Here is a 27151-nt window from a genome sequence, read left to right on the forward strand (position 1 = left end):
TTTGAGCTGCTTCCTCACTTGGAGGGAAGATATAAGCCAGATAATTGAATTTATTACACCAAACATGTAACTTGGATATATTTATCCTATTTATTTGACAGAACAGTAAAGTTATTGGTCCCTTCCCCCACTTCCAGTTCTGTTTTAGTTGACTTTGTTTATATTGTATGTTTTGTATGACAGGCTGTCTGTCTTCTGTTGCCTTTGAAAAGTGTTTCACACAGTAAAGACTGATACTAGAAATAATAATATGGGGCCATTTGATGAAACTGAGTAAAAAATACATACAGATACAGGTGGCAAGCTGACCTTTGTCTAGATTATTTAGTTAATGAAATGGTAGGAGAAATCAAGACATCCTATCACATGAGGCAAGACAATGCATAGTTTAAATACTTAAACCACTGATTTTTTCATTTTATGCCACACTCTCAATCCACCATTGCATATCTGTCCTACAGTCATGGTAGGTAAAAATGCAGAAGAAATTCTGCTACCACTTTTCCATCTTGTTATATCAAATGAGCTAAAGTTAGACCTCTGTTCTGTGGTTTCAGGGAATACACCTGAGGTTTATCCGATCCATAATGAACCACATTTTTACATACCATCTACAAACAAAATATTTCTCCAGTGAGCTGGGAAGGGGTGGGAGGTAGGGAGTTATTTTTGAATCTCTGAAAGGCACTCGGGCACTATAACAATGGCGGGCTATATATACATACTCTGTAGAGCTGTGTGAAGCTTTGGTCACTGATTCGATTCGGCAGAGATTTGGTCTGATTTGGTTGCTGAACCTCCAAATCTGAATTGAATCAGGAGACCCTTTAATCTCTCCAAATCAAATCAAAACCCTCCGAATTGATTTGGAGAGATTCAGAAAGATTCAGCAATTCAGATGTAGACACAACTTTAAATGTTTTTTCTACATACTTCAAGGTAGTAGGCAGCTCGTGAACATCTGCCCCACCCTCGCAGCAGAGCATCCCACAGGAGTGTGGGGGGGTTCCCAGTGTACTCAGCAGCAGACCCAGAAGCGGACCAGAAACAGTTCTGGTCCGCTTCTGGGTCTGCCGGGGAGCGTGCCGGGAGCGCACCGGGGGGCCCCTGCATGCCCCCCCAGCTTGGTAACTGGTACCTCCTGGGAAGTACTTCTGGTTCACTTCTGGGTTCACCACTAAGCATGCAGGGCTCCCCCCGCCGCCATGCTCCTGTGGGATGCTCCATCCGCCCCAGCATCGCAATGTTCACAAGCAGTGCCTGGTACCTCAAGGTATGTAAAAAAAACATTTAAAGCTGTGTCTGTGGCCTCATCGGTGATTCTCTGAATCAGCATTGAATCTTCAGATTCAGATTCAGCTGAACTGAATCAAGGATAGTGATCTGAATCAATGAATCAAATCACTGTCCCTGATTTGGGCTGAATCTGAATCGAATAGGGCCCATTTTGCACACCCCTAGTACTTTGTCAGCATCGGACAAAGTGGTTGTTACCTATGAAATCTCATGCCTCTCCAAACAAGTTAGTCACCCTACATTGCCGTAGTGATGCACTATGGTGATATAGCACATCACTACTGTGACGTAGGGTGGTGTGTAGACATACCCCTAAAGGGCTTTTTTAGAAGTGGTTAGCTTAGTGGGCTTCTTAAGGAATCTATGAAAGAGCATAAAAGCTGCTCTCCCTGGGCTGAGAATGCTTTCATCCTGCCTGGGGAGACCACCTGTAGGTACAATTTGCATGTGTGTTGCATGAGGCAGACTGGGGAGGGGACAGACAATACAATGGCAGATGGGACATGGAACAGAAAGCAGCAGATAGGGAAGGAGGCAGAAAGCAGGGAGCAGAGCAACAGTTGTTTCTTTTTAATGGGTTGGGTGCTTTCTTACCGTCTCTACTATGTGCTTGAAATCTTATTTCTAGAGTCACTTCATAATACATAACAGTAAATGTTGTAATGTAAAACATTAGGGATTTATAGTTGGGCATCTTAATAGTCTATAGTTTATCATTTAATTTACACCTTTTAGTTTTTAGTGTTTATTCTTATGCTTTTGGGGTGTGACAGTAAAAAGTCAGACTGTAGAGCTCTTACCTTTTTTTCTGACTGGGTGGTGATGATAAAATGGAACTATTCCTTACTTCTAGGTCTTAGCTTGCAAAAAAAAAAAATCCTGATCAAAGATAGGCTTTAGTCTTGTCTGTGCCACACTTTGTCATAATTATAATATAAACTAAAAAAGGGAGCTTTATTTTATTTCTTATGTCATCTTCAGGTTCCTGGTATAGAAAGATACTTATTTGGAAGCAAAAATTGACTTATTGGCAGTTCCAGGCAAGTTTTATTTTCAATTCATCATCTTAAGTGTCTCATTTAAATTATGGGCATGAAGCCCTTGTATAGGATTGGCAAAACACATTTCTTTTAAACTAAAAGACTCATGCTAGTTGAGTAAAGATCAGTTTTGTGTGTTTTTATATTTAGGTTAATGTTAGAAAAATGGAAAATCAGTAATACAAGAAACAACTGTTCCCCTCCTTTACTTGTTACAGATTAGGGTGCTGTTGGTGTCTTTGGGTAAGATGTCTTGTAGTTGTGCAGTAGGGTTGATTGTAGAGTTTTAAGAATAGGTTAGACAAGGACTTCTATGGGATGGTTTAGATAGGGATGATCCTGTCTTGAGCAGGGGGCTGGATTACATGATGTCCAGAGGTCCATTCCAGCCCCACTTTTCAGTGATTCTGCCCTTGTACAGACATTTGGTTTGTCTTGGGAGAGTCATTGCTCTTCCAGGAAAAACCACGAGTGTACAGATGTTCAGGCTTTTAATTCCAGACTAGAAGTGGCTGCTTCAGGAGAAAAATAACCTGGGAACAACCAGGGTTAAATCACTTTCAGGAGAGTTTGTTGTGGGAGAGTCAATGTCTGTACAAGCTGACAACACAGACTGACCATGGGCAGTCTAGGTTAGCCAGTCAGGATTGCCCTATGTACTGCTGTAATCTGTTGCTGGGCAGAAAAAGGGAGCTTGCAGAGGATACTGAGACGGGGGCACAGACCTTCCTTCCTGCCCACATTAGGTTTACAAGCTCTCCACTCTTCAGGGCAGTCAAATTCCTGTACACATGGCTCTGGATGAGTTTTGCTACCAGAAGAACAAACCCGGGAGGATTCTCCCAGATAATGTGAATGTGTGTACACTGCCTCTGTGATCTGTATTTGAAACAGAACTAAGCTTAAATAGTTCAATGAAAATTCATGGAAATGGCAATAGAAAGGCAGGACAAATCTATTTCCCAGATGCCACTTGCTTGCACTGACTTCAAACTTTATGCAAACATACAATAGCAGGCAATATACATAGAAATAGCTGCCTCCCAGCCCTTCCCTCTCAGTCTGTCCAGAACTAGTTATTTCTAAGGTAAAATTCACTATTACATGTTCAGCAATCACCTCTATACCACCTGAATCCCACATAAACTTTATGAGCTCAACACAAGTGCTGATTCCCTGCATGGAGAATCACTAGTAGCACTGCATAGTCATGTGTAATCATGCTTTGATATGTTAGTTCCATTACAGTCACTTCTATCACATACATGGAAGAGTTAAGGATGGAATTGGATGACTGGGCTTTGTACCTGACCTAGATGATGATGGTTTCTATGCCCCAGTAAATCTGCTAGTGGAGGTGGCCATCTGCTTTTATGTACTGTAGCAGGGCACTGGAATGAGCCTGCTCCTTTAAGGGAGCAAGCAGCTGGAGAGAGGTAATGGCTAAGGGAGCTAATGAAAGACTCACCTGACCAGAAGAGGGCTCAGGCTTGAGCTATATAAGCCCAGAGCCTGCACCAGTCAGGGGGTCTTGCCCTGGCAGCTATGAAGGGAGGAGCTTCTGAAAGCAGAGCAGCAAGTCTCTTGAACTGACAGTGTAGCTGAATGAGAAACTGCAGACTGGGAGACAAGGGAAGGTACCTGGGGCAGAGAGGGGCTCCTATCTATAGGAAGGTGGCCTTGGTTTTAGGTTAAGTCCAGAGAGGGTTTGGACGCCTGCTAGAGGATGCAGGTGCTTTGATTTAGTGGACCTGGGTTTATCCTTGAACTTTGCTGGAGCAGGCTCAAGGCCCATTTATAGAGACCCAGACCAGAGAGACCATGGGCCCAGATGGGGCTGAACTGGACTAAGGGGTCCCTAAGCCCAGAGAGGTGGATCAGGGGGTCTGCAGGCCCAGAGAGGGATTATATGTGGGACCAAGGATCAAGAGCCTGGAGAAGGGGCTATGTGTGGGTCCAGGCATTTGAGAACTCAGGAAGGGGCTGAGTAAGGGACCAGGTGGTCTGAGGGCCCAGATGGGTTGAGAGTATAAAGTGAGAGCATCAAGGATTGATGATACCTGTGAGGTTTGGGGTGTGGTGTAGGGGAGAAATGGAACCAAGCAATCTGGCCTTAAGGCTACAGGTGCCCTGCAGGGGTATGGGCAAAGCAAGAAGGGCTGATTGGACTTGTGGGCTGGGTCAAGACCAGTAGGGTCCAGGAGTGACTCAGTGCAGGTTTCAGCAAGATTGGGGATCACTGTAAGGCCCATGGGCAGCTGCTCTCATTCAACTCTCAATAAGAACAAAGCATAGTGGGCAAGTATTTGAGGGAGGGTGACATTAGAGTGAGAGCTGAGCAGGAGCTCCATAGCACCCAGGGGCTGTCATGACCAGCCCTGTGCCCATGAGCCTACTGAGCCTGCTACATTTACCAAGACTAACCTTCAGTAGTCCCTAGTCATCCAGGACCACATTTAAAATGCTCCTAATATCTCACACAAGCATCATTGCTTATTATCTTAAATACACCCATATGCACAAAACCACAAACATGTGAAACTACCATAACTCTGTAGTTTTTTGTGTTGAAGTAGCAAATGTTTTGCTACAGCAAAGTAGGAACAGACATGGCTCAATTTATTTGTTCTGCAATTCCATTGAAATGCTTACATGAAAGATAAATGCAGCCCATTTTCTTTACCTCAAACTTCTCAGAACCAGTGTTCACAAAGACTTCATTAAAAACAATTTCTCCTCACATTTCCCTGCCAAATGTAGTGTCTTAGCTTTGGAACATGATTACCATAAAAATATAAGATAAAGTGCATTCTTTCCTCCTTCTTCTCCTCCTAGATAAACTCCTATCTTTTGCCCAGGTATAGGCTTCATAGATAGACATACTTCATAGCTCTCATTTCAGTCTTCTTATAGCAACAGCCATGAACTTCAAACAAGGTACTGATGTTAGCAGTTTCTTTACATTATCCTTTCAGAGCAAGCGGGTCAATTCAATGCAGTTGGCTGAGCAAGGCAGCCCCAAACTTAACAGATGACTTGATACCGTGTTATCCTTCTAATGGAAATTTAGGGCTGATGTGACTGAGTGGGCCAGTGGTAAGGAATTTTTAGTTCCTTAAAAATGTTGGGATGTGTTTACTTTCAAAAATAATTTGTCAGTGATGTAAAATTCCTCAGAAGTCAATGGAGTATCAAGAAATGAAATTAGCTTTAAGTGAGGCCTTCTGAACTCCACAAATGTCCCACTAATGAACAGAGGAATCTGTCCCAACCCTGGCTTTGTAAAGAATTGGAAGGAAGGATAACTTCATTGAGCTGGGTTAATAGAATTAACAAAGATTGATAGGGGGCACTGACAGAAATGACACTTGTCATGTGATTGGGGCCCCTGAAAGCACTCTACAGCTGTGCCATGACAGAAGTGCACAGCTGCAGAGAGCTTTAAAAAGGGATGATCATGTGACAAATTAACCCTAATGTAATGAGGGATCAAATGAAGGTGTTCTAAAGGGGAGTGCCTTAGGGAACTTCTGTCAGTTCCTGAACATGATTGGGGCTGAGCTGATGCAGCCCATCCCTGCCTCCACTGCTGTCTGCAGAAAGGGAGTGGGGGGAGGAAGCTAGGGGCTGGGGTTTGCCAGAGTTGAAGGGAGATGGGTAGATTGGAGCCCCATCACCTTGCGGCCCCTGCCCTCAGCCCCTTCCTCATCTAGCTCAGGTTGGGTAAACACCAGCCTGCAGCTCCCTTCCCCACCCTTCCTGCAGACAGCATCAGAGTTGTGGGGGAGGGGAGGGTAGAGAGGCTGCAGGCAGGTAGCTCCTCCACTGGATCAGCTCCAAAGCGGAGCTTGCTTTCTTCCCTCCTCCCCACATCCCCCTGACCCAACAGTGAAGGTCTGTTGGGTGTGGAGGGGAGGGGCACTCACTCATGGCACTTTCTGCAAAGCACCATGACTTACAGAGGGGAGCTGCATGTCTGTCAGCACCAAGAGTGGTTCATTTTTATCTGTTTACATTGCAAGACTATATTTCCTCCATGTAAACGCTGAAGGAAACACCAGTTCTTGGTGTTCTCTTGCTACTATAAAGTATTTGAATTTTATATTTAACTGCAGCTGGATCCATGTTTCCCCAAAATTATGCTGTTGCTAACTTCCCAAAATGTGCATCAGAAGAGCAGAACTGACTTATAAGAGGAAATGGAGTTTCCTAAAGTGAGTGTAACTGTCTCTTTACAAAAAAGTTCACAGAGCATCTGTTTTTTGGTTCTTGGGAAGTTTGACAAATAAATACAAGCTGATATTATCTGGATGATGCTTTTGCTTGCTGTCATTGTTTTGTTGTGGTTATCTGAAGTCTGGTTTTTATACTATTTCTTGGAATCTCAAATATGTATAGAGTGGTACAGAACTAAATTAAATGGGACAGTCTCTAACCCAGGCTTTTTTTTTCTTTTTACATCTAAAATCCCTAACAACTCCTTCTGTTTTCAACATACTGACCCAGTATTTCCTCCTTGTTCTATTTCTTTGACTGCAAGACAAAACTCTTTGCCAGAATCACATGCACAGTCTGGGAAAAAGAGACTGAGGTGTGCAGTGGTGGTAGTGGTATGTCAACTCCAGCTCTGGCATGTGGCACAGCTTCAGCCCCTGCATGCCATGTGTCAGATCTAAAGCTGCTGGCTCTAGCTTTGGCATGGGGCACATGGTCATGGCAACTCTATCATGGGGCGGGGGGCAGAGGAACTGGTGCTGTAGCAGTGGAGATGGATGAGGCCACTAGAGGGCAACCAGGGTGGGGCTGTATCAACTTTTCCTTGCCAACTTTTGGTGGCCCATCAGTAGCCTGGTGGCCCAGATTGAGTGACTGTGTGTGTTGGATATGGCCCACAGGCTGGATGTTTGACACCTCTGCAATAGGTTGAAATAAGCATGAGCAAATCCTTCTTCTAAATAAGTGTGAATGGAACTCTAAAACATATTTCAGTTTCTCTTCAAATGGGATCTAGTCAAAATAGTTCAGTTTTAGGACTGCGTGGTCAGCCCCCTCAGTTCTGTCTTACCCATCACTCTACATGTCCATCAGAAAATGACAGCAGTGGAACAGGAAAAAAAAGCTCCAGAAGGACAAGGAAACAATAGTTCAGTGTCCTTGAAACTGGGAAGCATGAATCTCTCTAGGGAGATCTGAAATGAACCCAAGAGATAATGGAAGGTATTAGGCTATTTCCTTTGCTTTCCTGAACAATTTTTATAACTGAATCAAGAATATTCAGATACTCCTGAGTGTACTGATAATTGAACCAGAATATTAAACAAAATGAACAAGCTGTCCCTGTTCAAATATTTAATATCTAGTTTCAGAGTGTAACAAAGCAAACCATTTTCTCCAAATAGTGTTTTTTGTTGTTGTTGTTGTTGTTTTTTGGGGGGAGGGGGAGTCTTCTCCCTATCCCTTTTATTCTGTTTATTTTGGAAAGGAAGACAAGCAGTGAGGAGGCTGGAGACAGTAAGCTGATCAAGGAGACATACACAGAACTCTTGTTCAGATGTACTGCAGGTTGACAATTTTCCCAAACATCAGATGATAAAGTCTTTACATTTGAATCAGTTTTGATTCTCTAGAAATACAGAATTATAACATTAGGATTATTACTGTATAATCAAAGTAATAATGGGCTATCTTCTGCTGTAGATAAGAAAAAACTCACACAGAGATAAAAAACACCTGAGGTGGTATGTGGCATGACATTCCATCTCTGAAGATATCAGTAAGAAAATCCCATGAGTTTTAGAAAATGCATGAAGGGCTGGGACTCTCCCATGATGAGCCATTGGTAAGCAGAAAGGAATTAGGCCTGATAACTGAGTTAGAAATATGTTACATAGGAAGAGCCTTAAAAGTTTGAGGGGAACAGTGTTCTGCAGAGGTATAGAATGACTCAGCTGGACAGCCAGTGCTGCTGCCACACAGGGACAGTGGTGCCAGTCACTGCCACTACTGTGGGCAAGGTTGTGTAGTTGTAAAAGGAGCCATTTTTGTCTGCCAGTCCCCCAAGTTGGTACCTGAGATGGCATCCCCAGTTGCTTCTCCCTAGTTACACCACTGATGTTCTGGAAATCCATCATTTTCTTGATTCATCTCATTTAAAACAAAGCTTTAGCCAACCAGGATGAAGAACGTCTTCTTGTGAATTGGCAGAAAGGGTGGGGAATAGGAGGTAGAGTTCAGATGATGCAATGAAAAGGGCACAATACTTTTATCACAATAGGATGCCACTGTGGTCTAGCAGATATGGTACTGGACTGAGGCAGGTGGAGTCTACATTACAAAGTTCTGGTGGTATCTGAGTTTCGAAAAGATCATTAAATCCCTGGTTCAGAGACAATTCTCCTGGGAGGAGAGAGCTTCTACCACCAAAACAGCTTCAGCTGCCTGCAGAGCTGGTGTTCCTCTGCCAGCAGAAAAATTATTTGTGCCAGGAGCGCTGAGTCTATGCAACAGGGGACTTGACCATTGTTGCTAAAGGCCCCATAGCATAGCTGAACCCCCAGAATGCTCTGCTGCTGACCCACTGTGATTTTGGGGCACTCATGCCATTTCCCTTTGCCTCTGTTTGCCCTCCCTTTCAGCTGTAAATACCCTGTGATGGGGACCATGCCTTGCTGTGTACAGTGCCTACAGCACTGATTCTCCACCAGGATGATCTAGATTCTTTGAAAGGTGCACAAGAAGTGTGAGGAGATGAGCAGATAAAGGCAGGCTCAGGCTCTCCCCTGCCTGGCCCCTCTGCAAGGAGGTAAGTGCTGTAATCAATTAACTAGCTTTTGAAATGGGGCACTTCTCAATTCACACAAGGGGCGGGGTCTTGGGCCTGACAAAGCTGAGAACCACTGTTCTAGAGCCATGGGATTAGATCTGCTGCCACTGAAGTACCACCTAGCAGCCATATGGTTTTGCAATAGGGGTTCTTTATTTGTGGTGTGGATCCCACCTCCTTCACCAGCTCTACCACCTACCTGCCACTGGTACCTGCAGGGAAGCCAAGAGTATGTGATGCAGCACCATGCAATCATCCTGGCCTGGGATCACCTTCTCTTCTTTCTTCTGTGCAGGAAATGGAGCTCATAAACAAAGCAGGCATCAGTAACAATACCAAGGTAGAGGGGAGGCAAGTTGCTGCTGAACACACATTTCAAGGGCTTAGTGGTACAGTTAAATGGATCCTCTGACTTGTGGGGGTTACTTCCCACCCTGATTACTGGTGCCCAACCCCAGAGCCACACCATGGCCCCATCCTGCCTCCCTCCAGCTGATAATGAGACAGTCTGGGCTCCTGCTCTAGCCCAAGCCCAGGCACTGCCATAGCACACCCTCATTCTCCCTCCTCCCTGTGTGTTTGCTTACTGCACACATATGTGTGCACTGTGTGGGACAGGCATCACCCACCCTGCACCACACACCCATTCTTCTCTGGATTAGTGACTGGACAGCCCCCACCACCATATTCTGGTCTTGAACACACACACACACACAGGGGCCCTCTGGTGAGTCAGTGCTGTGTTGCAGCAGAAATACTCTGTGGTCTCTCCTCTCTGGGGGTCTCACAAGACTCTCACTGGAGCATGCATGTTCACAGCTATTGGGGGCTGCAAATGACCCGACTCCCTTCTAAGAATTCTCAGTATGGTCCTTCTCCCTACACTGTTTCCTTCTGTCAGGGGCAGAAGAGATCATCTTGATGGGTAATCTCTTTTACTGGACCAGCTGCATGGTTGGGTTGGACTTCAACAAACTTTGGAATGCAGTGCCATTCTTCAGGGACCTCAGGAAGAAGGCACTGCATTCAGAAGCCTTAGAGTAGTTTTTGAATGTAGTCCCTTCTTCCTGAGATCCCTGAAGAATGACACTGCATTCAAAAGCTTGTATAAGTCTATCCCAACCATGTAGTTGGCCCAGTAAGAGAGAATACCCACAAAGATCCTTGCCTCTCTCATATTTTCTGGAACAGCACAGCTGCAATGCCACTGGGATGCTACTGCTTTTTTTGTTAGCTTGTCCTACTACACAGGGCCAAAGCAGCCATTTGCCCCAGGTCATATGTGAATCCAAGATGAGGTTTCTTCACCCCCTCCCACGTTGGATGAAGGGGCATGGGGAAGCCTCATTTTGGATTTGGGTAAATATGGTAAATAATAACTAACAGCTGACTGTAACAAAATCTGCCTCTGGAGTGTGGCAGGCCAGTAGGGGGTGCTCCTGCACTGAGACACCCACCACACTGCATCTGACCACCTACCAAGCTCCAAGTGCTTCCCTGGGGGTGCCTCACATCTGGCCAACCTCCTTCCTGGAGCACACCCGCAAGCCTGGGGGTAATGCCACCACCACTCACAAGTCTCAGTCTGTTAGTGGCTCTGCCTCACGAGTTACACAGGCTTTATAGACCTGAAGAGTTCTTGACCCACTGCAAGAAGTTCAGGTGCTTCCCTTAGTCTGAAGCACAAATCTCCCTTAGTCAGCTAGACGAAGGGGACCCCCAGGCATAATCTAGCCCGTCTCCCAATAAGTGTCCTATGCTAGATACAGAGAAGAACTTTATTGATTACAAGGAGTAGGTTTGGAATAGGGTACAAGTTAGAGCACTATCAGAGAAAAACCCTTAGAGCAAACAGGGGCATGGTAGCCTTTGATTAAGCATCTGAGTTACTGCAAGCTATATATTTAGTTAGATTTCAAGTAGCTTACTCACACGTATCATCCAGAGGCTGATAGAGCTTTCCTCTGGAGGCAGGCAGTTTGTAGCGTGTCCATCTGTTTCAAGAGAGAGCTGCAGGTGTTCAGCTCATCCCTGTCTTCTTCATGGCTGCTGTCCCTCCTCCTGGGAAGTCTTTAACTTATATAGACCTTATGACCTCATTTACCTGATCCAATTAAGGCCAGCAGTTGTAGGCTGTCACCCAACCAATTTGAAATTCATCACTGGTTTCCGGGTACACTGGCAGGGTCTCTAGCCTCCTCCCAGTCATGATGTCATTGCTTAGAACAATAGGGAGTTTAAGCCCCCCCACCCAGGTGTGTGAGGCCAGTCAGTAGGCAAAGGGAGCAGGTTCCCCCTTCCTCAGGAATGTATCCAGCTCAGCTTACAACTCAGGGTTACCTGAAGCAGATGGGGGCAGGGGTGTCTGCCCTCTGCAGTGACCCTGGTAACCAAATTGTCAGATAGCTAATAAGCCTGATAGCAGAGTTTGGGGAGAGACTGAGATGGCATTCTGCCACATGGAGTGTAGCAGAATCGTAGCTGTCTTTCCCACTCTGACCTCTCGGGGTCCTGCCCTAGAGCTTTGGTGGTTAAATGCAAATCTGGAAGGCTGCCCTCAGGATCCAGAGTAAGCCTTGGATGCTTCACTCTGCCCTGTTCACCATTGGGCTGCCTTGGTCTGGCCCAGTCTTTCATCTTGATTCCTTGAGCAAGGTGCTGTTCTTCAGGACTGATCTCAAACAATCCACGCTCCTGGTCTTTGTCTTTCCCTTTGATTATCACTGGCCTCTCTACCATGACCTCCTCTTCCTCCTGCTTCCCTTCACAGTATAACACCCAAACTCAAAATGAAACAACTATGGAACTGAAACAACTTATCTCATCAGAGCTCCATCAGAACCAGGGCCCTCTAGCCCAGGATCTTAGTATATATACATATATAATAAATTAAGATCTATCTATCTACACACATAGATAGATAGATAGATAGATAGATAGATAGATAGATAGATAGATAGATATACACATGCATACACACTAAGATCCTGGGCTAGAGGGCCCTGGTTTTGAAGGAGCTCTGATGAGATAAGTTGTTTCTTTCTCTATCTCTCTCTCTCTCCTCTGCTGACTCCTCTCTCTTCCCTGCCTCTCAGAACCAGGCATTGGGGTTTCCTATTTCTTCATCTGCAAGCTTGCCACTCTGCAGCCTATCTTCCTACAAGCAGGCTCATAGCTCTGCTTCCCTACTAAGTAATAGGGGTACTTTTTTACCAATTAGCAGGTTGATTGCCCTGAGGCCTACTTCTCCAAAGTCTGAACCTGCAGCCTACCTCTCTACAAGCTTCTTCTCCCAGCCCACTCTCTGTAGCACTATCTTGTTGGCTAAACCAGCTTCTTTGGGTTCATCTACACATGTCCCTATGGTGCCATTGCATCATTGGTGTCATCATTTAGCACTTCCTTTTGGCAGTACTCTTTCCAAACAGTATCTGCTGTTATTGCACCATCCTTTTGGAAGCACTAAATGATGGTGCAGTAACAGCCCGTACTGTGCCGTGCATGCTGCCAGTGGTTATTTTTTGCTGCTATGTCACTGTAGCAACGTGCTAAGATGAGGAAGTGCATTGCTATGGCAATGTAGCTGTGGCCTCATGGTTTATGACCACCAACACTATATCACTGTAGCACATTGCTATGGCGATATACTGTCACACGTACACGTGCCCTCTGTAAGCTATCCTCTTGCAGCCAGTTAGCTCTGCTGCTTGACTCAGCTCTCAGTAACACAGGTTATCCACTTGCCTAACTGTCAACAGCCTGCCTAGCTCTTCTGTAGCTGCTGTTCAGTTCTTGCCTAGAGCCCAGTACGTGTTGCTTATCTTCTTTTAACTGCTTCCTCCAGATAAGTGGCCTGCAGCTTTGGAGCTACTACTCCTGTTTAGTTCTTGTCTGCCTATTCCTCCTTGCTGGCTGTGCACTGGCTGCCTCATGCTCTCTTACAGTAATGGGGGTTATAAGCCCCTTTCACCCTTCCTATCAGGGTTTCAGAGAAAGCAATCCCTTCCCTAATCTCCCAACAGGCAGCATAAGTCAGAGATGGTCCAGGGGCCTCTTCTCTCACTAATATTGCTGTCACAAATCATTCCATGAGGTTAGTGGAGTAACTGGAAGCAAGATCAGGTTCCAAGTCAGTATAAAGAGTACAGAGTTCAAGTCTTTAAAGAAAAACTCTTTGTCTTCTGAGCAGACTCTAAAACCTTCAGAAAATAAAGTGTGTTCATGATTAGATGGTAAGGAAACTAGGCATCAGTGAGGATAAATATATTCAAGGTTGTAATAATATCTGCTTCCTTGTATTAAATAGAAACATTTAAAATAAGCACCTTCCCAGTTATTAGCTTTTACATTCACAGTTGATAAAATAAGATGTAATCCCCTTTGCAATGAAGCAATTTAAAAGTGGAGAGTTAAAAAGGAACATAAAGCAAAATTGTAATGTGAGGATTTACAGTATAAACATGATTCTCACGCTGGCAACATCACTAGAACTGCAAAGCAATGAAAGACCAGCTCTTTGGGATGAATCTACTTCCTGCTGCAAGTTCAATTGCATTGTCTTACATCCATCCAGTCCATGTCCTTAATCTTCTGTGACTGTTAACTGAGTGATTCCCTATGTTTTCACACAGCCTAAGTATATTTTAGCGATGACTGAAGCTGGAAAGGCTCATTACTCCTCAATTCCCCTTTCTATCTGATCTTTCTATCTTTGGCACATTAGCCAAAGGGGGAGAACTGTTTTTCTTTATGCCTTTCCATGCCTTGACTTCTGAATCTCTTATACAACCCCATTGGCTTACACTAAGTTTGCCAGGAATTGATATAGCCCATAGACATTACACATAGCATGTTTATACTTATCTATGTCCAAAGGCTGATTACCTTTCTCAAGATCAATAGCAGGTTCTGGCATGACAGGAGACTTCAAAGAGACATATTGGGCGCATCCAGACAAGGGTGCACGTGCCTCTTGCCCTGTCTCAAAGACAGGACGGGGCAAAAGAAACATGCAGGAATGAAAAAATGTTCCCTGCATGAAAATTAGACCCCTGGGTATCCAGGAGTCTAAAAAAACCGAAGCTTAAAAAAGTGGATCATGCCCTGAGGCAACCGGAGGCTAGGTCCTCCACAGAGATGCTCTGGCTGCCCCTTGCCCTGGTGCTGAACACGTGGCCTGCCAGGCAGCGCAGTACCATGGCTCCAGTGCCATAAGTAAGGGGTTGGGGGGGCTGCAGGAGGAGGGGGGAGGAGACTATGGCAGGGGACCGCTGCTGGCCCTGCCTGCTCCCTCAGCCCCCCCCACCACTGCCCTGCCTGGCCTCACCCCTGCCTGCCCCCCACCCAAGGCCCTCGATCCTGGCAGTGCCCGGCCCCATCCCCCGCTCTCCCCAGCCCCACCCCCTCCTGCTCCTCAAGCCCCCCCCCCCGATCCCTGTCCCCCCCAGCACTTACTGGTAGTTCAGCTGCCATTTCTATCACTGGGGTCTCGCCCGCACAGCACAGGGCAGAGGGACAGCCCCAGCAGCCCCAGCCTGGGTGCTCCTGCCCCCCGCTGCTTTGTGCTGCCCAGGGGGGCTCTACCAGGTGGCCCCAGAGGCCCCCCCCCACCTCTGCTTCTAGGGTAATTAGAGGCTTTTTTCTGTTTTTTTTTTTTTTTAAAGTGATGGTGCCTGGGGTTGGCGGGGCAGCCATGGGGGCCTGGGGGTGCAAGTGGGGGAGGGGTCCTGGCAGAGCAGCCATTGGGAGGGTCTAGAGGAGTGGGGGGTGAGGCTGGGTGGGGCAGCCATTGTGGGGGCTACAGCAGCTGGCAGGGGTGGGGCCAGATGGGGCAGCAATCAGGGGGCCGGGGTGGGGTATGTGGGCTTTGCATGGGGGTGGTAGCCCCTGTGGGGGCAATTTGGCCCTTGTGTGGGGGGCCATAGCACTTGGACCCAGCTGGCTGTGGCTGACCTCCTGGCCAAATGGGGCCAGCAGGACATGGTTTGACAGTTCAAAGCAAGCCACCACACCTGGAACATCTTCTGGACGATAGTTGCCCAGATGGTTGGACAATAGCTGCCCAGTAGTACCGCGCAAAGGCCAACCCTGCAGCCACAGTCCACTGGCAGCTGGCCCAGAGGGGCAGATGCCTCTACTGGCTGTGCAGTCCCCATCTGGGTCTGGCAGGTGCACAGCAGGTCACAGCCAGGCAGCAGCCCCCACTGCCAGACTGCTGCATTGGGTAGAGGATGCAGGGAACTCTCAGGGCTGCTTCAGCAGTCCAGCTGGCACAAGGGGTATCGTCCTCAGGTTGGCTGGGTCCCAGAAGCTCCTGAGAGCGAGTAGCCCTGAGCTACTTGCTAGGGCAGTTTTTGTACTGCTGGGGCCAGGACAAGGCAGCTTTTTTATACTGCTGGGGACAGCACAGGTCCTGGACCCAGGATCTAGCTCCCCCTGACTGCAGATCCGGGAGAAGCCAGGCAGGGTTATTTTGCCTCAAGTTGCACAATTTGCTCCTCAACAAAGTGCATGTCCAAGCATGTGCGCTGAGGCAAAAAGCCCCGACTCAGATTTGCACCACTTCTATTTGAGCTGCTGCAAGTGCACATGCTTGCATGTGTGGACGTGCCCACTGTATCCAAATGCATCAGATCCTGAGCCTAATTCAGAGGCTTGATTCAAAGGTGCTAATCATCCAACGACAATTATTGTAGAGTTGCTGGAAGTCCAGCATTTTTTTTAATTAGGTCACTTATTTAGTTGGTTGTGTATGGTTTTCCAAGCCTCTCTTTTGACATTCATTTTGTAAAACCTTGGCTTTGTATTTGTCAGTTTTGTTTACGCCTTAGCTTTGCATCCCATTAGTTTTCTGAAATTTAATTTGTGAGAGCAACCTATGATGTTTTCAAAGCTTACCATCTATTTTCCCTTCCTGGCAAACAGATCCCCACTTCTGAAGGCTGAACAACTACACTGGTAATTTGTTTCTTTGGTTTAACATTAAATATCTTCTTATCAAATAATTAACCAACATAAATTATTCTAACTCATGGTTTCAGCCGTTTTGTGCTAGAGGTGTGCAGTCCCACACCAAGAGTTGGTTTTAACAAGTCTTGTTACTAGATGTAACCCAGATGCAGCTGCTGTAAAAATAAAATATCCTGTTCTTTTTGAATAAATTGGACATTTTAGAAAGTGATCTATCCCAGACATACAAATCAGGGACTTTTGAATGGATACTTTACATGACTGAACTTCAGATTGGATGAGTACCATCTCCCATAAGAACTTCCATTGAGTGTAGTGGGATTATACAGGCTGTATGGTATGATTCAATCTGACTAAAGGTGCTTGTGCCTTGCTCAAATATTAATTTATATACAGGCTGTCACCATTAAAGTAACTGCTAGTGATTGGGATGAACATTTCTCTCTTCATACTACCTTGTTGCATGATTAGACAAGTTTGGGACAGGCTGTGAGTTTTCTTGCTTTGATACTGAATCACTTTCCAAACTGCTACTACCTTACAAGATTTTAATGGTATCCAAATACATTAGGGCTTAATCTGCCCCTCCCCCACAAAGAAAAACAATGAGGCAGTGCAAAGGAATGCAATTAAAACATGTTGAAGATCAGAAATGCTAAGAGTTCATGCCAAACAATAAATACGCCAATGTCTGAAAAACATATTGTGCAAAATGAGGTATCCACCAATAAGAGTTCAAAGATGATGTGCTGTAATAGGAATGAAGAAAAATATACTGGGAGGGGTCTACTGGTCTTTGAATCTAATTTTCTGTAGGCAACCATTTATGCAAAGGCCCACAAGATTGTTCACTCTGGCCCATCTCACATAGTACAGCCATTAAACACATTATACAAAAAAACTGAAAGTGTGCCACAGGTAAAATTCAGGGAAAGAAGTAGTCACTGCCAATGCCATTGTAATGGTAGGAAATTTGTTAGGCTAATATATGCTCAAATGTACTTGTTCTCAGAAGGCTGAAATGGTAGGTGGCCCCAGTATTGTGCGTAGGGAGACATAGAGGTGAATGATTATTGTATTATCTCATGCCTTGCACTCCTATGCATAGGCCAAGTGCAGCCTGGCTTGATGTGCTCCTCCAAGCTGGTCTTTAACAAAAATCAACTTTAGATGATGCACAAGGTGTGAAGTCAAATTACCTAAGTATTTGCCCAGTACCTCAGTAGGAATTTTGCTTTGAATTAAGAAAAATACGTGTGTGAGACTGGAAACAAATTGTCTGTACCTTGATCTTACTCTGCTGTTCAGGAAAAATCATTATTCATATAAATAGAGAAAGCACTGTTGGCTTTAGCTTCTCAAACAGCTTCCTGTGATGGCCAAAAGGGGCCTCCCAGGAGTTCCTGGTTAAAATTCTGCCACAAAAATGAAGAGTAGATTTAAGAGGTTTTCATGCATGCAATGGAGTCACCCCCTTTCTGTTTGCTGTTAAATCATCTTTACCAGAGAGGACTTTTATTCCCAGGTCTCATAAAAACTTCAGAAAAAGTTTAAACTGGTTGCCTTTGGGACACATTGGATTGAAACACATGGCAGGATTTTTCTAAAATATATTTATTCCCTGCCTATTGAAAATTAACTTTCTATTACACAACCAATAATATTCAATAGAGGTAGTATAAATGTTTGCTTAATATAACTTTGTTTGGCAAATGCAGTTGCCTCTTCCCCTGTTTATGATGTGAGAAAATGTTTTTGTTTATACACAAAATAAAGGTTTCTTAGGGTAATTATCTTTTATTGGACCAACTCTGTAGCTGGGATAGTTAGACCAGTTTTCAAACGCAAGGCATTCCTCCTCAGACTCTACCAGATCTATTAGCATGCCACCTTTCCTCCAGCATCAACCCTCCAAGATTAAGATGCGTATCTTAAGCAGGGAAGGTGATTTTTCTTTGCTGGAATACAAGCAGGGAGGTATATATGTAAGCTCTGTGCTAGAATGCTGTCAAGGTGACTGCCACTTCTCTGGGACCCCAGCAAACAAAGGGCTGGGTCCCATGTTAACCCTCTCATGGCTGCGGAGTCTGGACATTGTAGCTTGTGCCTAAAGCACTAATGGGGCTGGCTCAGGGTAACTGAGCTGCTGTATTTAATCTGTGGTATCTTGATAAGGCTCATGGTGTGGGAACAACATTATTATTTATTCATAGGAGCTTATAGAAAGAATTATTTATAGTAAAGAAGCAAGAGGCTTGCTATTCCCTTGCAAGAATCTGGAGCCCAGACTTGTTGCTTCCTTGCCACACCAGGAAGTTTTTGCTGTCTTACTTGGACTGTCCTTCGGGATGCCACACTTCCTGGACACTATGTATGTCCAGAAGAACTTACTTGATAGCATACTGTTGGCCGTGACTCTGGAATTTTTTTTTTTATACTCTCCCTTCCAAAAGCAAGGGGTGTTGATTTTTGGGAGCATGTGGTAGGTGAGAAAATACAGTACATATGTTTTCCCCATCTTTTTCCTTATAAGCATATGCACCCTTGAGAGAGAAAGTTTATCACAGCCTAGGGAAGAACACTTTTTGTTAGAGCCCCTGCTTGAAATACTGGCAGCAAATTGTTAACATCTTCTGTAGAACAGGGAATACCTGAGGGCTAAAAAAAATCACAAGATTCAGTGGGAAAGCTGTCTTCTCCCAAAGACCTGTCAGGATTAAGCAGTCTAAGGTTATCCTGACGCTTTGGGAGAAGTTCCTTCCTGTTGTGAAGAGGAGTGGTAATCTCCAAAGTCACTCAACACTTCAGGAGGCACTTCATGGATTCACAGCTGTAGAATTTCTTATTAAAACCATGGAATGCAGCTGTAATAGCGAACAGATTACTAAAAACCTGAGCATCTGGTAATCTAATGCTTGGGGTAGGCCTTTCAGATGGCTGGGAGCACAACTGCATGGCAAGAAATTGCTCTTTATTTCCTTCCTGTTCATTATGTCCCCAGTCCAAAGCCTACTGAAATCCATGGAATAGATTCCAACTGTTTCTTGGGAACTTTGGATGTGGCCCAATGCCTTGGCATTTACTGAAACAAGGCGCTTCCCCTTTCAGCAACCAGTCTGTTTTATACAAGTTTCTCTTCTTTGTTCAGGGTCTTCTACTGTATCCATCAGCAGAGCACCCTAGGGGAGTGCGGGACCCGGGGCATATCAGCCAGTGTGGAGCCCCCTTAGCATGGTGCAGGGCTAAGGTACCCCAACAAAGGGGGGTGGTTTCCAGGTTTCTTCTGCAGCACAAGGCTGAGCCACTAGCTCCAGACAGGCCCCACAGGAGAGGCCATAGCGCTCTGCCCAGCTCTGCAGGGCTACCCCCAAAGCGTGGGGCCCGGGGCGGTCGCCCCAATTTGCTGTACTGTAGGGACGGCTCTGTCCATCGGTACAGAACCTTGTTTTGATCAAGTTTCTTCTGTTTGGCTTACTTCCAAAGGTGTTATGGTGTTCCTGTCACAAACAGTGAATCCTGAGTCCCTATGTAAATACTGACTTTGCTTTTCCTTCTGTTTAGAGCACCAAGCATTAGAACCATTACCCTTCCCTGCCTTTATCATAAATCCCAATGCTGTTCAGGTCACTAAAATGTCCTGAGTAATCTGCTCCTAGTGAATTACAGCTTATCAGACTATTTTACTTGGGAGGGGTTTTTATAACATTTTGCTTCATTGGGAGGCAAGCAAAAAAGAAGTGCTGCAAAAATGGAGAGAGCACAAAAGCAAATACCACAAAGCTGCATGAAGGCTTAAAACATGTATTTTCTTAGTACTTTCTTTCTTGGGGCTCTCAACTGCTGTGTACTGTATGCAAATTCCATTCTAGTGAAGCAGGGAAGTAGTAGTAGTAGTCATCCTTTACTTATTGGTGGGGACCTACTGAATTTGCAATTTTGTAAATTCTGTGAATTCTGTGAAATCTGGCATTAATCACAAAGTCCAGGCAATGCCTGAAAAAGCTGTGGAATCCATGGGGATAAAGCAACACTTATTGAGCACTGCAGCAGCTTGGTGGCATGGGGGAGGCGGTCGGTGGTGGGGAGGGGGCTGTCTGCTTGAAGTGCTGTCAGCAACATGGCTGCTGCCCCTGCTCCTCACTGCTGATTGGCTGTGAGGGTTGCCTGTCATGTGGCCCTGCCTCTCTCCGCCAATTGGTCATGAAGGGCAGGGCTACATGACAGACAACCCTCACAACCAATCAATGGTGAGGGATAGGGCCACCAGGGCCCCTCAACCAATCAGAGTTGTGGGGGTGGGGTATTGTGCTCTGCCCCCCAAAATGGCTGCCTGGGCCCGAATTCTACCCATGAAATTGGGGGGGCAGTTCTTGTGAATTAGACAGGTCCCTACTCATTGGGTATGCTGAGGCAGAGCCATTCAGTATCATCTTGGGTGGCAGAGAAGAACTCAGGCATGAGTATTCCCTGGCTTCCCTTTAGTAATGAGCAGTTCACACTTCATTTTTCTGACATTGCCTGTCTGTTCAATTTTGTACAGAACCCCAAATGGTCTACTGTAAAAAGATAGTTATTCTAAATAAATGGTTGGATACTGACTTCAGCTGCAAGTCTGAAAATAGTATTCCATGTATCGTCATCGGCAATCCCTCAAAGTCAAGGAGGATCACCCCCATGGGTCAAATAAACATGAACCAAAAATAAACTTTCAAAGCTTTTATATCCCATATATATGGTTTTGTAGTCCATAGAACTCCTCCAGGCTGAGGACTCTTAAGATTTAGCAGATTTCTGACTGTAGTGCATCCAATAGCCAGAGGGCACATTTCTCTCAAAAAACACTTCTCAGTGGTTTCTCAATGAGAGATCTGGGCCCCATGTTGAGGAATATTATGAAGGGAAGATCCAGGTTGTCTGTTTTAAATTAAATTACGTTTACTAATGAAGAGCTCCCGACAATCTCTTATATAAGAGAGGCTTTCCATCGATTCTGTTACGATGTGTTACATATTTTTGCACGATGATGAATGTGGGGTTACTGAAAAGTACTGAGATAGCCAAACATCTGTTGTACATTTGTATGTGAGGTGTGAAAACAATGCTGCATTTTTCATACTGCATACAGCATGCCAGACTCTGTTCTCATATTATGCTCTAGATATTATATGCAAATATATAACATCTTTTCATATATAATTTATTACTTATTTATAAAGTATATAGTATATATTTGCATATAATATGTATAAATACTGTTATACAAATACAGAGCTGGATTCTAATCTCATATTGGTGCTATTTCACTTAAGTCCAGCGTTCCCTCTAAGATGCGCAGCATGTACGGCTGCACAGGCGCGCCTGACAGCACGGCATGAGCACACCTGCACGGCTGCGCATGCTGCACAGATTAGAGAGAACACAGCTTAAGTTAGTAGTATAGCTTGTGGTTCAATTAGCCTATGCTAATCTGCGATAACTCTGGAGTTCTGGGAAATTAATCTGGGTTTACATAAGGTGACTGCAAGAAGATGCTGGCTCAATGGTGCTACACATGCATAAAATGTTTGTGAGTTAAGAATCAGATGCATGATATTTGCAGTGACTGTGAGGGTACATAGTTGACACATTCTTCTCACTGTTTGTTTTAAATTTTATTAGAACATTTTGTAATAAAAGGATATATCTGGAAAGATCACTTGAGTGCCAAAATGAACATTATGAGCATCACGTTCCAGCTAATATTTATGCTTAATTATTTATTTCATGTCATGTAACAGACTCCTGCCAACTCCTGCTCATGTGGAGACATATTGATATGCACCAGAGTAGAGATGTCAATAACACTAATAATGAATTATGAAGAAAACTTTTCTGCCTTTGGAGAAAGGCAAGTCAGATGTAATGCAGTAAAGAAAAGATTCTCCCGGTCTTCAATTCAGTTTATGCTCTACGAGAAAGAACAAAAAGTTTCAGAGACATTCTGATTATTGCATGAAGCCTGATCACTTCTAATTGGATCATTCTGTGTATTGTTCTAATAATTCTATTATGATTATATTTCAGCTGGGGTGGGAAAACCTGTCTCTGCCCTTTTAAACAGAAGTCTCTCCCTTGAGAGCCAGAAAAACAATTGCTTTCAGCCTTTTCTACTCCAGTCCATTTAATGGTCCTGGGTTGGGGTGGGATTGGTACATGTGAGAAGAGATTCAGGACTCAGTTCATCTTTTACTTTAATTAGTTGGGGGCCTGCCAAATCAGACCTCCCACCAGAGCAAAAATGTGCTGTATACAAGAGTGTTGTCATCAACTGTCTCCCTGAAGGTTCCTTCAAGAAGGGCCCCACGGCTGCTTTGCGTGTCCAAAGGAACCTTGCAAGGGTCCACAAGTAATCAGTGCCATCCATCTTCAAGGATATGATGGCTTCATCTGTGCCTCCTACTGAGCTGGGGTTTGCAGGTGCATTGTGCTGCTTTGCAGTCACTCCCTAGAGAATCTTTCTGGCCATCAGGGACTTTGTACCTTGTGTTGAAATGGTATCAGAGCCCTTAACTGAAGAGATAAACTATGTCTCATATGATTTCACTTACCCTCAGTTTACATTGTCTCCACTGATGTCGTGGACTTTATCCTCAATAAGCATCAATCTGAAATCATATACAGATCCTGTAGGTCATGGAGAGCAATGCTCCACAGCCTTTTCTTGTAAATCTGGTGAAAATCACATTTTATTACTAGTCTCTTCTAGTGTGCTCACACACTTGCTAACTTCTGTGCATCTTACTCATGTGAAAAGTCTCATTTAATCAACATTTTAAATCAAAGATATATTTTCTATTTATTTTTTCTTGTTGAAATCTCTACATTTCAATAGCTAACACCTAGATTTTTGGTTTCTACACGCCATTTCTTAGCATTGATCACTAAGACTGGATTAGAATAAGTCTCCCTAGTTGTGATTTACTATTGCTGGTGTGTATGTTCAATTACTCATAGGAACTACTAATGTTAAAAGTTTATGGTTATGGTAACTGCATGTTGAATAATAGATGACTTTGTGCTGGGCAGAGTAATATATGAGATCTCATCAGTGTGAGGCAGGGAAACTGAACATTAGAACATAAAAATCTCCAAAGAGTCTTACTTTTCAACTATCTACACTCAAAAATAAATCAGAACATTGTGATTTTCAAAGTTCCTAGTGGTGTAACAAATTGTTCATTGTCCTAATTGCATATTTGAAAGCAAAGAGTAATCTAATGTTTTGATGCTGCTGGCTATATGAAGAAAATGCCACATTACAAGACTATTAAAAGGCCATCAGATATCTGTATACAATAAAAATATAAATGTAAACCATTCAAAACACACCTCTGGAGATTAATTCGTGTACAGCATTCAATTATTACATTGAAATTATTAACCATATCTAACTAAAAAGTGATGGGGTCTTTTATTTCTTAATTACCAAATCAAATCTAAATGTAACAAACTGAGATGATTTCCAAGTTTTATTTACAAAAACTTTTTAAAGATAGTTAAAAAAGGATCTATTCAATGACTTTACACTTTTCTCCTCCTAACAATCCCAAGAAAGCATGGTTAATTAGTGACTTCTTTCAATAAGGTAGCCTGGTTACATTCTCACTAATGCTCCTGTGAAAGGCAAGGCAAGCTTTGGCTGGAATTGACAACCCATATGCTTAGCTATTATCACCCGCCATGAATGGCTTCCTTCGACATTACCTTTCATAAGCATTAGAAATTTGCCAACATGGGCAATAGAAATTTTGTATGTATGGGTTTTAGTTTACAACTAAATTTTAGTTGTATGAGGTGATGACATTCAGAGTCCCTTCACCTCATGCTGAGGACAATGGAAGCGGTGAACACTGAGCATGTGGCAAGATCAGATTCTGCATTTATTCATCCTTTTAGTTTCTTGTCTCTCCTGATTTTTCAGAAATGAATGACAATCCATATCATGAATAATGAAGATGATAAATGATCATTCTCGTTTATATAGAAGCTTTCATCCTGAAAGACCTTGAAACCTTTTATACATTCTTCCTATACAGAAATAAAAAAGAGATTTGAATCAGATAGCTGCTGCTGTCTAATAGGAAGTATAGATATATTTTCAAATCTCATCAAGTTATAGTAAAGTTTGTTACTTGTAATAATAGTTATAAATGAAGGAGGCAGAAGTTTGATTTTTTGGTTTATTATTTCATTGTAATAACTAGCTCTGTTGTTTTTTAACTGATGGAGCAGTTGATTTTTAAAAATCCAAAATGTCAAAAGGAATAGTGCTGATAAGGCACCAAAGAAAGAAGAGGCACCTGTAAAAGAAAAATATTTTCCAAAACTGAAGGCAGGTCCCTCTCTAGGAAACAAGAAGAGATTCCACCCCAGTTCCAATGGTGCGAATGTGGGTGCTGGAGTAAAGAAGACTGTAAGAGGGTTTTCATTAGCAACCTCCCTTATGATGTGAAGCAGCAAACTATTAAGGATCTGGTGAAAGAAAAATTTGGGGAAGGTTATAGATGCTGGAAGCATGCAGGGAGGAAAGACAATGGTTGTGGTCTTACTGAATTAAAAAACTAAGAATTTGTGAAGAAAGCATTAGAGACTGTGAGTAAATATGGCTGGGGACACCCCCCCACCCTGACATTAAAAAGGATCCAGATGGTGAACATGTCCAGAGGGCTTTGAAGTGCGTGAAGGACAGTTCCAAAAAGAGGGACTTGAAATAGCCCCATGGATTGAGGGATTTACTACCCTCTGTGTTAGATATCTTGAATACTGCTCCTAAGGTTTTTGGTAACCGGCAGGCTGGCAGACTTGGGTCCACTATTGTTGTTAGTAACCTTAATCCTAAAGTTGCCTGGAAGAAATAGAAGGGGGTATTCAGTATTTTGAGCACTGTAAAATAGGTCAACATCAAAGCAAACAAAGATGGAAAGAGCTGAGGCATGGGAACAGGCATTTTTGAATGAGCCATACAGGCAATCTAGGCTGTATCTATTTTCAATGGTTAGTTACTGTTTGGCAGACCCATGCAGTTAAAAGTGGATGTCAACTTTGTTCCTCATAGACCTCCAAGTGGTGGACTGCAAAGTATTGCAATTGCCCCATGATCTGAGGCGCCACTGCAGTGCAGATTATCTTTCATTCACTGGGTTTCTTTAACTATCTGTGAGTCATACGATCAATGGGTGAAATCACTTGAACTGTGTGAAGCGCTGGGATGGATAGAAGTGGGAGTTAGCTCAAATGTCAATGAGCTTGATCAGCTAACAACAAGGCTACACAGCAGACATACAAATTACACTGCAACCTTGAGGTCATATCTTTATTTTATGAGACAACTAGTGGACATGAAATTAGTGTTTATGTTAACATGTAACCTCCTCTAAGAATGCCAGAACCGTTTTCAGGTACGATCTACTTTAGGTAATGCAGTCTCCTTTGCACATTTAAATACTGGGTTTATTATCCTTCTGATTAAATCCAACCAAGAGCTGACTGGTAAAAAATGTTGATTTGTACTTGAAAACAAGCAAGACTTTTTAAAAATGTGAAATAACTCTAAGGCAAATTATGTTCTAATGCAAAATAACAGCTTGAAAGTCACAGAAATGTGACTTCTCTATGTACTACTCAGTCAGTGTCAAAGCAAAAATTCCTTCTCAACTTGGACTACTTATTGCTCCCATCTGGAAGTATTAAAGAAGTTGCAATTAAAAAAACAAACAGAACTGATACAATACACTTTCCTAATTTGCCTTGAATTCCACAGTGGCTGAGCAGTCAGGCTCTCAAAAAGAATTCATCTTAAAGCGGGAGTAAGCCTGCAGAATGTCAGATTAGTAAGTGATGGAAGTGCTTTAGAAATGTATGAACAACAAAACCAAAGGGCTAGAATAAAAACCAAGATGTGGTGACTGACACTGCTACCAACTTGACCAGATCCTGATCTCCTTTATATTAATTTTCCACTAATATAACACTGATTTGTGAAGCTATCCCTGATTTCCACCAGCATAACTGTGACCAGGATCTGGTCCTTGATGTGTGTAGCAGTTTGGGTTCTTTCACTACAGAAAGAATATGTTAGGCATGGATGTGAAAAAGATGCTCTTTTCAGCTTTCATTAATTCAATATCAATCCAGAGCGTGCAGGTTCAGCAAGGTTGTCTTGATGACTTATTGGAAATACAGGACAAGAACACTGATTCTGTTTCACTCAGGTAAAGATGAAAGTATCCACAAGAGCCCATACAGTTCATTGAAGATCACTGAGCTACTGTGAAACATTAGAAACTGGGAGAAAAATTACTTTAACCATTGTTTGGAGAAATAAAAATTGATCAGTCAATATGGTGTACAGTAGCTGAATAGTTGTTTGTCTTTACTAGGCGTGGAAAGTAATAAATCTGGGTCAAAGTTTGCCCTCAGTTTACCCACCCAATACCATTGATTTAAAAACATTGGAACAGTAATATTGTCTTTTTATGAGAGCTGGTCAGAAAACTGATGACTGAATAATTTTTCATCAAAATCAAAGGCTAAAAACAAGTGACTGGTTTAAATGAGGCCCTGGTTAGGCTGGGATTTGACTCACATCAAAGCAGATAGTATAAGAGTGATGTTGTAGCTGTGATGGTCCAGGAATTGTGTGAAAGGCAAGGATTTCTTAGGGGAATAACTTTTATTGGACCAACTACGTAGTTGCGATAAAATTAGACAAGCTGCATAGTAGTCAGTCATGTCTCCAGGTTGGTATATCTTAACCTATCAGCACATCTCCATTGCCACTACTATCAACACCCCCCATAAAGAAACCGTTAGAATCCATTCCATGGTTTCGACACATGCCTTTCCCAAAATGTGGTATACCTGATCCAATGCAACAAATGTCCTCATGGCAACTATGTGGGTGAAACTAAACAGCAACTACACAAGGGAATGTACTCTCACAGAAAAAAATATAAAGGGCAGAGGCGCACTCTCTTCATTAGGA

General features: G+C 43.6%; 1 long non-coding RNA gene across 2 annotated transcripts; it reads left to right on the plus strand.

Annotated features, from left to right (window-relative positions):
• Nucleotides 1-1310: 1310 nt before the first annotated feature.
• LOC109280749 (uncharacterized) lies at nt 1311-23491 on the plus strand. 2 transcript variants are annotated; one of them, XR_009460993.1, is made up of 3 exons: nt 1311-6550; nt 8972-9138; nt 21906-23491. It is a non-coding gene; the product is annotated as an uncharacterized LOC109280749 (long non-coding RNA). The 2 variants fall into 2 exon arrangements; XR_009460992.1 differs by lacking the exon at nt 1311-6550 and adding an exon at nt 6558-8175.
• Nucleotides 23492-27151: the final 3660 nt, after the last annotated feature.

This window comes from Alligator mississippiensis, chromosome 3 (assembly GCF_030867095.1).
Source record: "Alligator mississippiensis isolate rAllMis1 chromosome 3, rAllMis1, whole genome shotgun sequence".
Taxonomy (NCBI): Eukaryota; Metazoa; Chordata; order Crocodylia; family Alligatoridae; genus Alligator; species Alligator mississippiensis.